General features: G+C 43.1%; 1 protein-coding gene across 5 annotated transcripts in view; it reads left to right on the forward strand.

Moving 5' to 3' along the window:
- N4BP2 (NEDD4 binding protein 2) overlaps positions 1-13,395 on the forward strand; it is a 100,126-nt gene that overhangs the window by 4,331 nt on the left and 82,400 nt on the right. For 2 of the 5 annotated variants that reach the window (XR_010156297.1, XM_009447524.5), the window contains exon 1: positions 12,593-12,687. The exons of 2 other annotated variants lie outside the window; for them this stretch is intronic. The gene's annotated coding sequence lies outside the window, so the exon portion shown is untranslated. Of the gene's footprint in view, positions 1-12,590; positions 12,688-13,395 lie in introns of those variants that run through there. One more of the 5 variants, XM_054683769.2, reaches the window with a different exon arrangement.

Raw genomic sequence — 13,395 nt, forward strand, 5'->3', positions numbered from 1 at the left:
CCCACCTTGGCCTCCTAAAGCCCTAGAATTACAGGTGTGAGCCACCATCCTCAGCTGGCTGTTTTTCTTAAAACTTTATGCAAGCCCCAGATTTAAGGTTATTAGTGTCTTTATTATTATTATTTTTTTGAGGTAGAGTCTTGCTGTGTTGCCCAGGCTGGAGTGCAGTGGCATAATCTTGGCTCACTGCAACCTCTGCCTCCCAGGTTCAAGGGATTCTCCTGCCTCAGCCTCCCGAGTAGCTGGGATTACAGGTGTCCACTGCCATGTTCGGCTAATTTTCATATTTTTATTTCATTTTATTTATTTATTTATTTATTTTTGAGATGGAGTCTCGCTCTTGTTGCCCAGTCTGGAGTGCCATGGCATGATCCCAGCTCACTGCAACCTCCGCCTCCTGGGTTCAAGTGATTCTTCTGCCTCAGCCTCCCAAGTAGCTGGGATTACAGATGTGCACCACCACGCCCAGCTAATTTTTGTATTTTTAGTAGAGATGGGGTCTCACCATGTTGGCCAGGCTGGTCTCGAACTCCTAACCTCAGGTGATCTGCCCACCTCAGCCTCCCAAAGTGCTGGGATTGCAGGCTTGAGCCACTGTGTCTGGCGTATTTTTTTTTTTTTTTTTGGGTGGAGTTTTGCTCTTGTTGCCCAGGTTGGAGTGCAGTGGTGTGATCTCGGCTCACTGCAACCTCCGCCTACCACATTCAAGTGATTCTCCTGCCTCAGCCTCCCGAGTAGCTGGGATTACAGGCACCTGCCACCACGCTTGGCTAATTTTTGTATGTTTAGTAGAGATGGGTTTTCGCCATGTTGGCCAGGGTGGTCTGGAACTCCTGACCTCGGGTGATCTGCCTGCCTCGGCCTCCCAAAGTGCTGGGGTTACAGGTGTGAACCACCATGCCTGGCCATTAGTGTCTTTTTTTCTTGAAAATATTTGCATTCATTTGCTGCTTTATTTATTTTTTGGTTTTATTTATTTATTTATTTTTGTTTTGTTTTTACTGCTTTATTTTTTGGTTACTTTTTTTTTTTTTTTTTCTTGAGACGGAGTCTCGCTCTGTCACCTAGGTTGGAGTGCAGTGGTGCGATCTTGGCTTGCTGCAATCTCCGCCTCCTGGGTTCAAGCGATTCTCCTGCCTCAGTCTCCTGAGTAGCTGGGACTACAGGTGCCCACCACCACGCCCGGCTAATTTTTTGTATTTTTAATAGAGATGGGGGTTTCACCGTGTTAGCCAGGATAGTCTCGATCTCCTGACTTTGTGATCCTCCTCTCTTTAATATCTCTTGAATCTGTTCCTTTTCCCTATCCTCGCTGCTGCCCTCCTACTCCATGGTTAGTATCACGTCTCACCTGGGTTGTTGCACGAGCCTCCTAACAGCTCATCCCTGCTTTCAGTCTTCCAATGCATTTTTCCCACTGTAGCTAGAGTAATCTGTCTAACACATTTAAGCATGTAACTCCTCTGCTTAAAACTTTTTTGTGACTTTTCATGGCCTTTAGGATAACTTTTGAACTTCTTTTTTTTTTTTTTTTGAGACTTCTGAACTTCTTCACTTGGCTTTCAGGATCCTCATGATTTGGATCCTTATTGACACTTGGCTGTCAGTGTGCTAGCCCTATTAAGTTCCTTGTATTTCTCCCTGAAGGGGTCAGAGTTCTTAAATCTGCACTTGAGTTCAGAAGCTTCTATCTGTCTGGAATACCTTTCCTAGTTTGTTCCTTACCCTCACTTTTGTTTTATTAACTCAGGCTTGTCTTTCAGGTCTCAGCCTAGGTGGTAGCTCTAGGAGAAAGCCCTTGGATACTTCAAGTCTGGGTTACATGGGCCTCCTCTTTGTGTCCTTAGCACTCCATGTTCTTTTATTACATTGTGATTGCTTGCTTATTTGTCATCTCACCACATAGTGGTAAATGGACTGTCTTAAAAAATGATGTGATTTGCATAGAGTGTATTGAAAGAGAATGAAATAGTAATTTTGGGGTTTATCTAATACAGAGAGGAAAGGGACATTATATTTGATAGATGAAAGTTTTCTAAGCCAGAGAAGGCATACCAGGCCCTTTTATAGCCTGAATGAAAAATATCCTTTGATGTCTAATTTTTATCAATTTGGTTTCTCTATTTTATTAGTTAGGACTTTTTGGTGTTCAAGTAACAGAAATACAGCTTGAAGTAGCCTGTAGGGGAAAAAGTTATTGGTTCATATGACCATATAATAGACATTGTATGAATAAGGATGGCCATGAAGAGCTAGGGTGGGAACTTTCCCATAGTTGGGACCTTTCCGTACTTATACTCTGTGCATACTGGTTTCATTCCTTTTACTGAAAATATGTTTCTTCACATGGTAAACCTGTTTCGTGGCAGCACAGGGGTATCAACTAGAACCTTGACCAAATCTAGTGTTTGAGGGGATGAAGTACTATGCTTAGTTCATTCTAGGTTGTGATATGCTCACTTACATGGCCAGGGATCTGTTAGCAAAAAGCAGAGCAGACCTTGAGTAGGGGAGGGGACGGAGTTCTGGGCAGACATAAAGAATATCCACTTTAATTCTTTATCGTTTTATTGATTTATTTATTTTTAATTTAATTAATTAATTAATTAATTTTTTTGAGACGGAGTTTTGCTCTTGTTGCCCAGGCTGGAGTGCAATGGTGTGATCTCGGCTTACTGCAACCTCCACCTCCCGTGTTCAAGCGATTCTCCTGTCTCAGCCTCCCGAGTAGCTGGGATTACAGGTGTGCATCACCACACCTAGCTAATTTTTTTGTCTTTTTAGTAGAGACAGGGTTTCACCATGTTGGCCAGGTTGGTCTTGAACTCCTGACCTCAGATGATCCTCCTGCATCAGCCTCCCAAAGTGCTGGGATTACAGGTGTGAGCCACCGTGCTGGCCAATTTTATTTATTTATTTAGAGAGATTGGTGGGGCGGGGGGGAGGGTCTCACTATGTTGCCTAGGCTGGTCTCGAACTCCTGAGCTCAAGTGATCCTCCTGCTTCAGCCTCCCAAGGTGCTGGGACCACATGTGAACCACTATGCCTGGCCTCATCCACTATAATTCTTAACCACCTTTCTGATTATGAATTTATTTTCATTGGTACTTTATTTGTGGTAAAGAGATGCCCTGTACTATGGACCTGTGTATTCCAGGTACGAAAATGGTAAGTCCAACATTTTAAAGAAGTTGGCCTTTTGGCTTATGCTAGCTTATAACAAGTACTTATTTATTGATTGATTGATTTGAGACAGAGTCTCGCTCTGTTGTCCAGGCTGGAGTGCAATGGTGTGATCTTGACTCACTGCAACCTCTGCCTCTTGGGTTCAAGCGATTCTCCTGCCTCAGCCTCCTGAGTAGCTGGGACTATAAGCGCGCACCACCACGCCTGGCTAATTTTTGTATTTTTAGTAGAGACGGGGTTTTGCCATGTTGGTCAGGCTGGTCTCAAACTCCCGACCTTGTGATCCGCCTGCCTTGGCCTCCCTAAGTGCTGGGGTTACAGGCGTGAGCCACCGCGCCCGGCAATAACAAGTATTTATTGAGCTCTTGTTTGCTAAATAAAACACTTATCTGCAAGATGCTTACAGACTAGTAGTCTCAACAAATAAATACAAAGGTGCTAAGATAGATGTCTAGGGTGCATTGGGAGCTGTGGCTAAATCATGCTTTGAGATAGTGGGAAACTTTCCTAAAGGAAAGTAAATTGAACCAATAAATTATGGGTTGGGTGTGATGGGGTAGAGATGGAGTCTTGCTCTGTTGCCCAGGCTGGAGTGCAGTGGTGTGATCTCGGCTCACTGCAACCTCCGCCTCCCAGGTTCAAGCGATTCTCCTGCCTCAGCCTCCTGTACTCAGGAGGATTACAGGTACGCACCACCACACTCGCTAATTTTTGTATTTTTAGTAGAGATGGGGTTTTACCATGTTGCCCAGACTGGTCTCGAACTCCTGACCTCCTGATCTGCCCACCTCAGCCTCCCAAAGTGTTGGGATTACAAGCGTGAGCCACTGTGCCCGGCTGGGGTTAGAGGGACTTTCAGGCAGAGAATGTATAAGGCACAGAGCTGTGAAATGGGCTACCTTGTGTGGGAAACAAATAACTAGGTACAGGTGGATTAGAGTAGAAGAAGAGGAGGCCAAAGGTAGATAAGGGATCACGTCATAGAAGTCCTTGAGTGCTTTATCACAGAGTTGGAACTTGATATTGAAAGCTATAGAGAGTCATTGAAGGAAATTTAAGCTGGACCTCTCAGGTTTGAAGTGCCCATGGAATATTCAAGTGGATATGTCTGTCAAACAATTAACTATATTGGGGTTTGGGAGAAAATTATTGACTGGAGTCACACTTACAGGCATTGAAGCCATGGGTTTGAATGGACCTAGAAGAGGTAAATCGAACAAAAGATTAGGAACAGAACCTTAGCGAGCAATGACACTGAAAAAAGTGAGCAGAAGGCAGAAAATCCATGACAGAGACCAAGAAGGGCCAGACAGAAAAAAACCAGTAAATGCTGCTTGGGATGGGAGGGTGGATTGTATTGGGTCAAGGAGTCAACAGAAAAAAGTTGAAACAACAAATATAAACTACTTTCATTTTAAGAAACTGAAACCGTATAGGAAATAATAGGAGTTTGGTTAGTCTGATCCTTATCAATTCTGTGTGCACAGAGAAAATAAAATTTTTAGACAGTTCTTCCAATGCAGGGATTTGAATTTTTTAGCATTTTTAAGGTCAGGTAGGAGCAGATGGAGGCTTTTTTGGCGGTGTTTGGGAGGTAAGAAGTGGTTGACCGGGGGCATGGATATGATACATGCGCAGTCACTGGGGAGTACAAGTATCTAGTAGAGTATTTTGCACATAGTTTCTGGACCTATAAAGATCCAGTAAAGCATTTTTTTTTTTCTTTGAGATGGAGTCTAGATCTGTCGACAGGCTGGAGTGCAGTGGCGTGATCTCGGCTCACTGCAACCTCTGCCTCCTGGGTTCAAGTGATTCTCCTGCCTCAGTCTCCTGAGTAGCTGGGACTACAGGCACACGCCACCACACCCAGCTAATTTTTGTATTTTTAGTAGAGATGGGGTTTCACCGTGTTGGCCAGGATTGTCTCAATCCCTTGACCTTGTGATCCACCTGCCTCAGCCTCCCAGTGTGTTGGGATTACAGGTGTGAGCCACCATGCCCGGCCCATTTTTTTCAGGGGACCCAGAGTTAATTATTGATTATGTAGTTGTAATTAAATTTAGTTCATTTCTCAGGATTTCTATTTGTGATTTTCCCTTTTTTTTTTTTTTTTTTTTTTTTGAGACAGTGTCTCACTCTGTTGCTCAGGCTGAAGTGCAGTGGCATGATCTCGGCTCATTGCAGCCTCTACCTCCCAGGTTCAAGCAATTCTCTTGCCTCAGTCTCCCAAGTACCTGGGACTACAGGCATGTGCCACCACACACAGCTAATTTTTGTATTTTTTATTAGAGATGAGGTTACACTATGTTGGCCAGGCTGGTCTTGAACTCCTGACCTCAAGTGATCCACCTGCCTTGGCCTCCCAAAGTGCTGGGATTACAGGTGTGAGCCACCATGCCTAGCCCTGGTCTGTTTTTGAGTCTATCTCTCTTGAGTGAACATTCTCTTTCTCTGCTAAATCACCTTGTCTCAGTTTTTTTCTTTGTAGTTAAGCTACTCATAGTTTTTTTAGTTGGGGAAAAAAGTACAACGTATTTACTGTCTTAACCACTTTTAAGAGTACAGAACAGTAGTGTTAACTATGCACATTGTTGTGCAGTTTTTTTCATCTTGCCAAACTGAAACTCTGTACCCAGTGAACCCATTTTCTCCTTCCTAGCCATTGGCAACCACGATTCTACTTTCTGTGTCTAGAGTTTGACTACTTGTAGATACCGCATATAAGTAGAAACATGCAGCTTTTTGTCATTGTTATTGCTGTTTTTGGGGTGACTGGCTTGTTTCACTTAGCATAGTGTCCTCAAGATTCTTCCATGTTGCAGCATATGACCTAATTTCCTTTTTTTTTTTTTTTTTTTTTGAGACAGGGTCTTGCTCTGTCACCCAGGCTGGAGTGCAGTGGTGTGATCATGGCTCACTGCAGCCTTGACCTCCCCAGACTCAAACCATCCTCCCACCTCAGCCTTCTGAGTAGCTGGAACCACAGGTGTGCACCACCATACCTAGATAATTTTTGTAGACATGAGGTTTTGCCATGTTGCCCAGGCTGATCTTGAACTCCTGGGCTCAAGTGATCAGTTAGTTAGCCTTGGCCTTCCAAAATGCTGGGATTACATGCATGAGCTACTGTGCCTGGCCTCCTTTTTTTTTTTTTTTTTTTTAAGGCTGAATAATATTCCATTGTATGTATGTACCACATTTTTTTTTTAATCCATTCACTTGTTGATGGACATTTAGGTTGCTTTCACCTCTTGACTATTGTGAATAACGCTGTGATAAACATGCACGTGCAAGTATCTCTTGGAGATCCTGTTATTAATTATTTTGGATATGTACCCTGAAGTGGAATTGCTGGATCATATGATAATTCTGTTTTTAATTTTTTGAGGAACTGCCATACCCTTTGCTTAGTAGCTGAGCCATTTTACGTTCCTACCAGTAGTACACAAGGGTTCCAGTTTCTCTACATCTTCACCAACATTTTTATTTTTTATTTTTTTATTTTTTGAGACAGAGTCTCACTCCGTCACCCAGGGTGGAGTACAGTGGCATGATGTTGGCTCACTGTAACCTCTGCGTCCCAGGTTCAAGTGATTCTCCTGTCTCAACCTCCCGAGTAGCTGAGACTACAGGCTAATTCTTGTAGTTTTAGTAGAGATGGCGTTTTACCATGTTGGCCAGGCTGGTCTTGAACCCCTGACCTCAGGTAATCCACCTGCCTTGACTTCCTAAAGTGCTGGGATTACAGGCATGAGCCACTGCACCTGGCCTGTTTTTTAACTTATTTGTTGATAGTGGCCATCTCAATAGGTGTAAGGTGATATCTGTCTCATTGTGGTTTTAATTTGTATTTCTCTGATTAGTGATAAGTATCTTTTCATATACTTGTTGGCCATGTGTATATCTTCTTTGGAGAAACATTTGTGCAAGTCCTTTGCCCACTTTTAAATTGGGTTATTTGGATTTTGTTTGTTGAGTTGTAGGAGTTCTTTATGTATTCTAGATATTACCAACTTATCAGATGTATGGTTTGCAAGTATTTTCTCTCATTCCGTAGGTTGCCTTATTATTCTGTTGATTGTTTCCTTTGTGACACAGAATTCTTTAAGTTTGATGTCCATTTTGTCTATTTTTGCTTTTGTTGCCTATGCCTTTGGTGTCATCTTCAAGAAATCATTGCCAAATCCGATGTCATGAAGCTTTCTCCCCGTTTTCTTCTACGAGTTTTAAGTTTAAGGTCTTAGATTTAGGTCTTTAGTCCATTTTGAATTACCTTTTGTATTCAATGTAACGTAAGATTCTAGCTTCATTCTTTTGCATGTGGGTACCCAGTTTTTCCTATATCATTTGTTGAAGAGACTCTCCTTTTCCCATTGTGTGGCCTTGGTACCCTTGTTGAAGATCATTTGATCACATATGTGAGTATTTATTTCTGGGCTTTCTATTCCATTCCATTAGTCTTATGTCTATCTTTAAGCCCTACCATACTGTGTTGATTACTGTAGCTCTGTAATGTAAGGTGTTTTGAAATAGGAAGTATGAGGCCTCCAGTTTTGTTTTTCTTTCTCAAGTTTGTTTTAACTATTTGGGATCCTTCTCATAATTTTTATCCTTTAAAAAATTCCCAGGCTGGGCACAGTGGCTCACGCCTGTAATCTCAGCACTTTGGGAGACCGAGGCAGGTGGATCACTTGAGGTCAGGGGTTCAAGACCAGCCTGGCCAACATGGTGAAACCCCTGTCTCTACTAAAAATACAAAAATTAGCCAGGCATGGTGGCGGGCGCCTGTAATCCTAGCTCCTCGGGAGGCTGAGGCAGGAGAATCGCTTGAACCTGGGAGGCAGATGTTGCAGTGAGCCGGGATCGCGCCACTGCACTCCACTGAGTGACAGAGCGAGACTCCATCTCAAAAACAAATAAAAACAAAAAACAACAAAAAAATTCCCAGCCAGGCACAGTGACTCATGCCTGTAATGCCAGCCCTTTGGGAGGCCGAGGCGGGCACATCACTTGAGGTCAGGAGTTCAAGACCAGCCTGGCCAACATGGTGAAACTCCGTCTCTACAAAAAAATGCAAAAATTAGCTGGGCTTAGTTGTTCTTGCCTGTAATCCCAGCTACTCGGAGGCTGAGGCAGGAGAATCACTTGAACCTGGGAGGTGGAGCCAAGATTGCACCACTGCACGAAAGAGTGAGACTGTTTTAAAAAAAAAATTCCGTTTCATTTTTTTCCCTTCCTTTCATTTTAAACTCACTTACAGCGTGGTTGAATTTTTCTTTTTTCTTCTCAACATGTAAGGACAGATAACCTATACATAACCTTTGAAATATGGAGTGTGCCCTGCTTTATAAAAACTTGGCATTTTTGAATTACATGTTTCATGTTAAGAGTTGATATTTGAATTAAAAAAGGATTTTGGCCAGGCACAGTTGCCCATTCCTGTATTCCCAGCACTGTGGGAGGCTGAGGGGAGAGGATTGCTTGAAGCCAGGAGTTGGAGACCAGTGTGGGCAGCAAAGCGAGACCCTGTCTCTACAAAACAAAATAAAAGAAGCAACAACAAAAAATAAGCCAGGTGGAATGGTGCATGCATGTGGTCCCAGCTTTGGGAAGCTGATGCAGGAGTATTGCTTGAGCCCAGGAGTTCAAAGCTGTAGTGTTGTACCACTGCACTCCAGCCTGGGTGGCAGAGTGAGACCCTGTCTCTTAAAAAACAAACACAACCCCCAAAAACTCTTTCTTTGCTTTGTAGAGGTATTCTTTTAGTGGATTAAATATGGTTTTATCTTTTCAAACATCTTAGAAGCAAACTAGTTTGCTTGAAGCATGGTACATTTTAAAAACTTTCATTACGGGAGGGGGGAGGGATAGCACTGGGAGATATACCTAATGCTAGATGACGAGTTAGTGGATGCAGCGCACCAGCATGGCACATGTATACATATGTAACTAACCTGCACAATGTGCACATGTACCCTAAAACTTAAAGTATAAAAAAAAAAAAACTTTCATTAGGAAAATAGAGATATAGAAAAGTAGTATGATACATTGAAACCACAGGTACCCACCTCCTTGATTCAACAAGTGTTACCATTTTGCCATATTTGTTTTATCTACATATATAAATTTCCTGAACCAGTTAAAAGTAAACTAAGAGTGGCAAATAAGTTTTTTTCAGTTTTCCCTTTTAAGTATCATATGATTGTATTATAAATGTATGTATTTTGGACTTTGACATTTAAAGATTTAGATTGATATTTGCTCTTTTAAAAGATTATAAGAAGACATATATCTTTAGATCTCGCCAAGGAAAAGGAGGACATTCTCCCTATATAGCCATAAAACCATTATCATTTCTAGCAAAATTACCAGTAATTCCCTAGTATTATACTACTTTTTGATTTTTTTTGAGACAGGGTCTTGCTCTGTTGCCCAGACTAGAGTACAGCAGCACATTCATGGCTTACTGCAGCCTTGACCTCCCAGGCTCAAGCCATTCTCCTGCCTCAGCCTCCTGGAGTGGCTGGGGGCTACAGGCACATACCACCATGCCTGGCTAATTTTTGTATTTTTTGTAGAGATGTGGTCTTGCCATGTTGCCCAGGCTGGTCTTAAACTTGTAGTCTCAAGTGATCCTCCTGCCTTGGCCTCGCAAAGTGCTGGGATTACAGGCATGTGACCTGATTCCCTGATACATGCTACTTATACTATATTCAGATTTCCTGAGTTGTTCGAAAAATGTTTTTGATTGCTGTGTGGTGTTTTTTTTTCTTCTTTTTTTTTTTGAGAGGAAGTCTTGCTCTATCACCCAGGCTGGAGTGCAGTGGCGTGATCTTCGCTCACTGCAACCTCCTTCTCCTGAGTTCAAGCAGTTCTCTTGCCTCAGCCTCCTAAATAGCTGGGATTACAGGTGTCCGCCACCATGCCTGGCTAATTTTTGTATTTTTAGTGGAGACGGGGTTTCACCATGTTGGCCAGGCTGGTGTTTTTTTTTTAAAAGCCAGATTTCAGTCAAGAACTACCCGTTGCATTTGGGTTGTAATCTCTTGAGTCTTTTTAAATATATAGGTAGAACTGTCTCTTCTACCCATCCACCTCCTTCTCTACTCTGCCTCTCCTTCCCTACTCTGCCTCTCCTTCCCTGTGGTATTGACCTGTTAGGTCTGTTGAGACGATTACATTTTGTATTGCTGCTTGTTTCCTCATGGCGTAGTATTACTTCTTCCTCTATCCCCTATATTTATTTCCTGTAAACTGGGAGTTAGATCTAAAGGTGTGAGTAGACTTAGGTTAAACAGTTTTGGAAGAGTATCTCATTTAGTAATGCTGTGTACTTCCTACTGTTTCCAGTTAAGAGGCATATAATGTCAGGTCCCACTATTTTGATGCTGTATTTGATCACCAAGCTAATGTGGTGAGAACCTGATCATTTCATTATAAAGTTATGGTTTTCTTTTTGCTTCTAGCAAGTAGTAATCTATAGGGTGGTACTTTGACATCAGGTAAATTTTTTATTTTTTATTTTTTTGAGACGGAGTTTTGCTCTTGTTGCCCAGGCTGGAGTGCAATGGTGCGATCTCGGCTCACTGCAACCTCTGTCTCTTGGGTTCAGGTGATTCTCCTGCCTCAGCCTCCCGAGTAGCTGGGACTACAGGCTCTCGCCACCACGCCCAGCTAATTTTGTATTTTTAGTAGAGACGAAGTTTCGCCATATTGGCCAGGCTGGTCTTGAACTGCTGACCTCAGGTGATCCTCCTGCCTTGGCCTCCCAAAGTGCTGGGATTATAGGTGTGAGCCACTGCCCCCGGCCTCAAATTTCTTTTTTTAAAAAACATTTTTATTTTATTTTATTTTATTTTTTGACTTTTTGGAGACAGAGACTCACTCTGTCACCCAGGCTGGAGTGCAGTGGCACAATCTCGGCTCACTGCAACCTCTGCCTCCCGGGTTCAAGCGATTCTCATGCGTCAGCCTCCTGAGTAAGCTGGGACTACAAGCATTTGCCACTATGCCTGGCTAATTTTTTTTTTTTTCTTTTTTGAGATGGAGTCTCCTTCTGTCACCCAAGCTGGAGTGCGGTGGCACAATATCAGCTCACTGCAATCTCCACCTTCCGGGTTCAAGTGATTCTCGTGCGTCAGCCTCCTGAGTAAGCTGGGACTACAGGCGTGTGCCACTATGCCTGGCTAATTTTTTTTTTTTTTTTTTTTTGATATGGAGTCTCACTCTGTCGCCAGGCTGGAGTTCAGTGGCGTGATCTTGGCTCACTGCAACCTTCGACTCCCTGGTTCAAGCAATTCTCCTGCCTCAGCCTCCTGAGTAGCTGGGATTATGGGCACGTGCCACCATGCCCAGCTAATTTTTGTATTTTTAGTAGAGATGGGGTTTCGCCATGTTTGCCAGGATGGTCTTGATCTCCTGACCTTGTGATCCACCTGCCTCGGCCTCCCAACGTGCTGGGATTACAGGCGTGAGCCACTGCGCTCGGCCCACCTGGCTAATTTTTGTAATTTTAGTAGAGATGAGGTTTCACCACGTTGCCCTGGCTGGTCTCCAACTCCTGAGCTCAGGCAATCCCTCCCTGTACCCCCCCAGGCCTCCCAAAGTAATAGGACTACACTCGTGAGCTACCACGCCCGGCCCCAGATAAATTTCTTTCTTTTATTTTTGTGGGACTTTTTTTTTTTTTTTTTGGGACAGAGCCTCTCTCTGTCGCCCACGCTGGACTGCAATGGTGCCATCTCGGCTCACTGCAATCTCTGCCTCCCAGGTGATTCTCCTGTCTCAGCCTCCCTCCTGAGTAGCTGGGATTACAGGTGTGCACCACCATGCCCAGCTAATTTTTATTTTTAGCAGAGACGGAGTCTCACCATGTTGGCCAGGCTGGTCTCAAACTCCTGACCTCAAGTGATCCACCCACCTTGGCCTCCAAAGTGCTGGGATTACAGGTGTGAGCCACCGCACCTGGCCAGGTCAATTTCTTTACCAACTTTTCACCTAATGATTTTAGCATTCATTGATGATTCTTGATTAGCTATTTAATTATTGGTTAAAAAATGGTAATTAGTTTTGGGTTCTGTTGTTCCTTATACATTTAGTAGCTAGCCACCTTCTATAAAGATAAGGTTTCTCTCATCAACTAAGGCTATTTTGTTACCTGGAATTAGTGTTCTACTTAAAGGCAGAATAGATGCTTAGTTACTTTCTTTTATACAGACTTTTTCAGAGTGCAATAGTCACCTCCAGTGGCAATAAGTGCAGTCTTTCTTGTCTTTTCTCTTTTGTCACTTTCTTTTTGGAATATCATATATATTATAAATATTATAGACATTTTTGACTTTGATTTCTTTTGTGATTATAGTTTGATGTGAATTTGACTTTAATATATAACTTTCCTTTCATAGTAAGAAGACATGTTGGATAACAAGAAGAGGTGTAGAGTTTGCATATATCAACTGTGGCCTTAATGAGCATGTTGACAGCATCGATGCTAGACAGACAGTAAGTGTTATTAAAGTTGTAGAGTATGAATATTTTACATATAAGATTTTTTTTTTTTTTAATTGAGTCGTGCTGTATCACCTAGGCTGAAGTGCAGTGGCGCAATCTTGACTCACTTCAGCCTCAAACTGCTAGGCTCAAGCGATTCTCTCACCTCAGCCTCCCGAGTAGCAGGGACTACAGGTGCATGCCACCACACCCAGCTAATTTTTGTATTTTTTGGTAGAGATGGTTTTTGTTTTTGTTTTGTTTTTTTGAGGTGGAGTTTCGTTCTTGTTGCCCAGGCTGTAGGGCAATGGCATGATCTCAGCTCACTGCAACCTCTGCTTCCCAGGTTTAAGCGATTCTCCTGCCTCAGCCTCCCGAGTAGCTGGGATTACAGGCGCATGCCACCACATCCAGCTAATTTTTTATTTTTAGTAGAGACAAGTTTTCTCCATGTTGGTCAGGCTGGTCTCAAACTCCCAACCTCAGGTGATCCGCCCGCCTCAGCCTCCCAAAGTACTGGGATTACAGGCGTGAGCCACCGAGCCCTGCTTGTTTTTGCTTTTTTTTTGAGACGGAGTGTTGCTCTATTGCTCAGGCTGGAGTGCAGTGGCACGATCTTGGCTCACTGCAACTTCCGTCTCCTGGGTTCATGCAATTCTTCTGCCTCAGCCTCCCAAGTAGCTGGGATTACAGATGTGTGCCACCATGCCCAGCTAATTT

Source organism: Pan troglodytes, chromosome 3 (genome assembly GCF_028858775.2).
Source record: "Pan troglodytes isolate AG18354 chromosome 3, NHGRI_mPanTro3-v2.0_pri, whole genome shotgun sequence".
NCBI lineage: Eukaryota > Metazoa > Chordata > Mammalia > Primates > Hominidae > Pan > Pan troglodytes.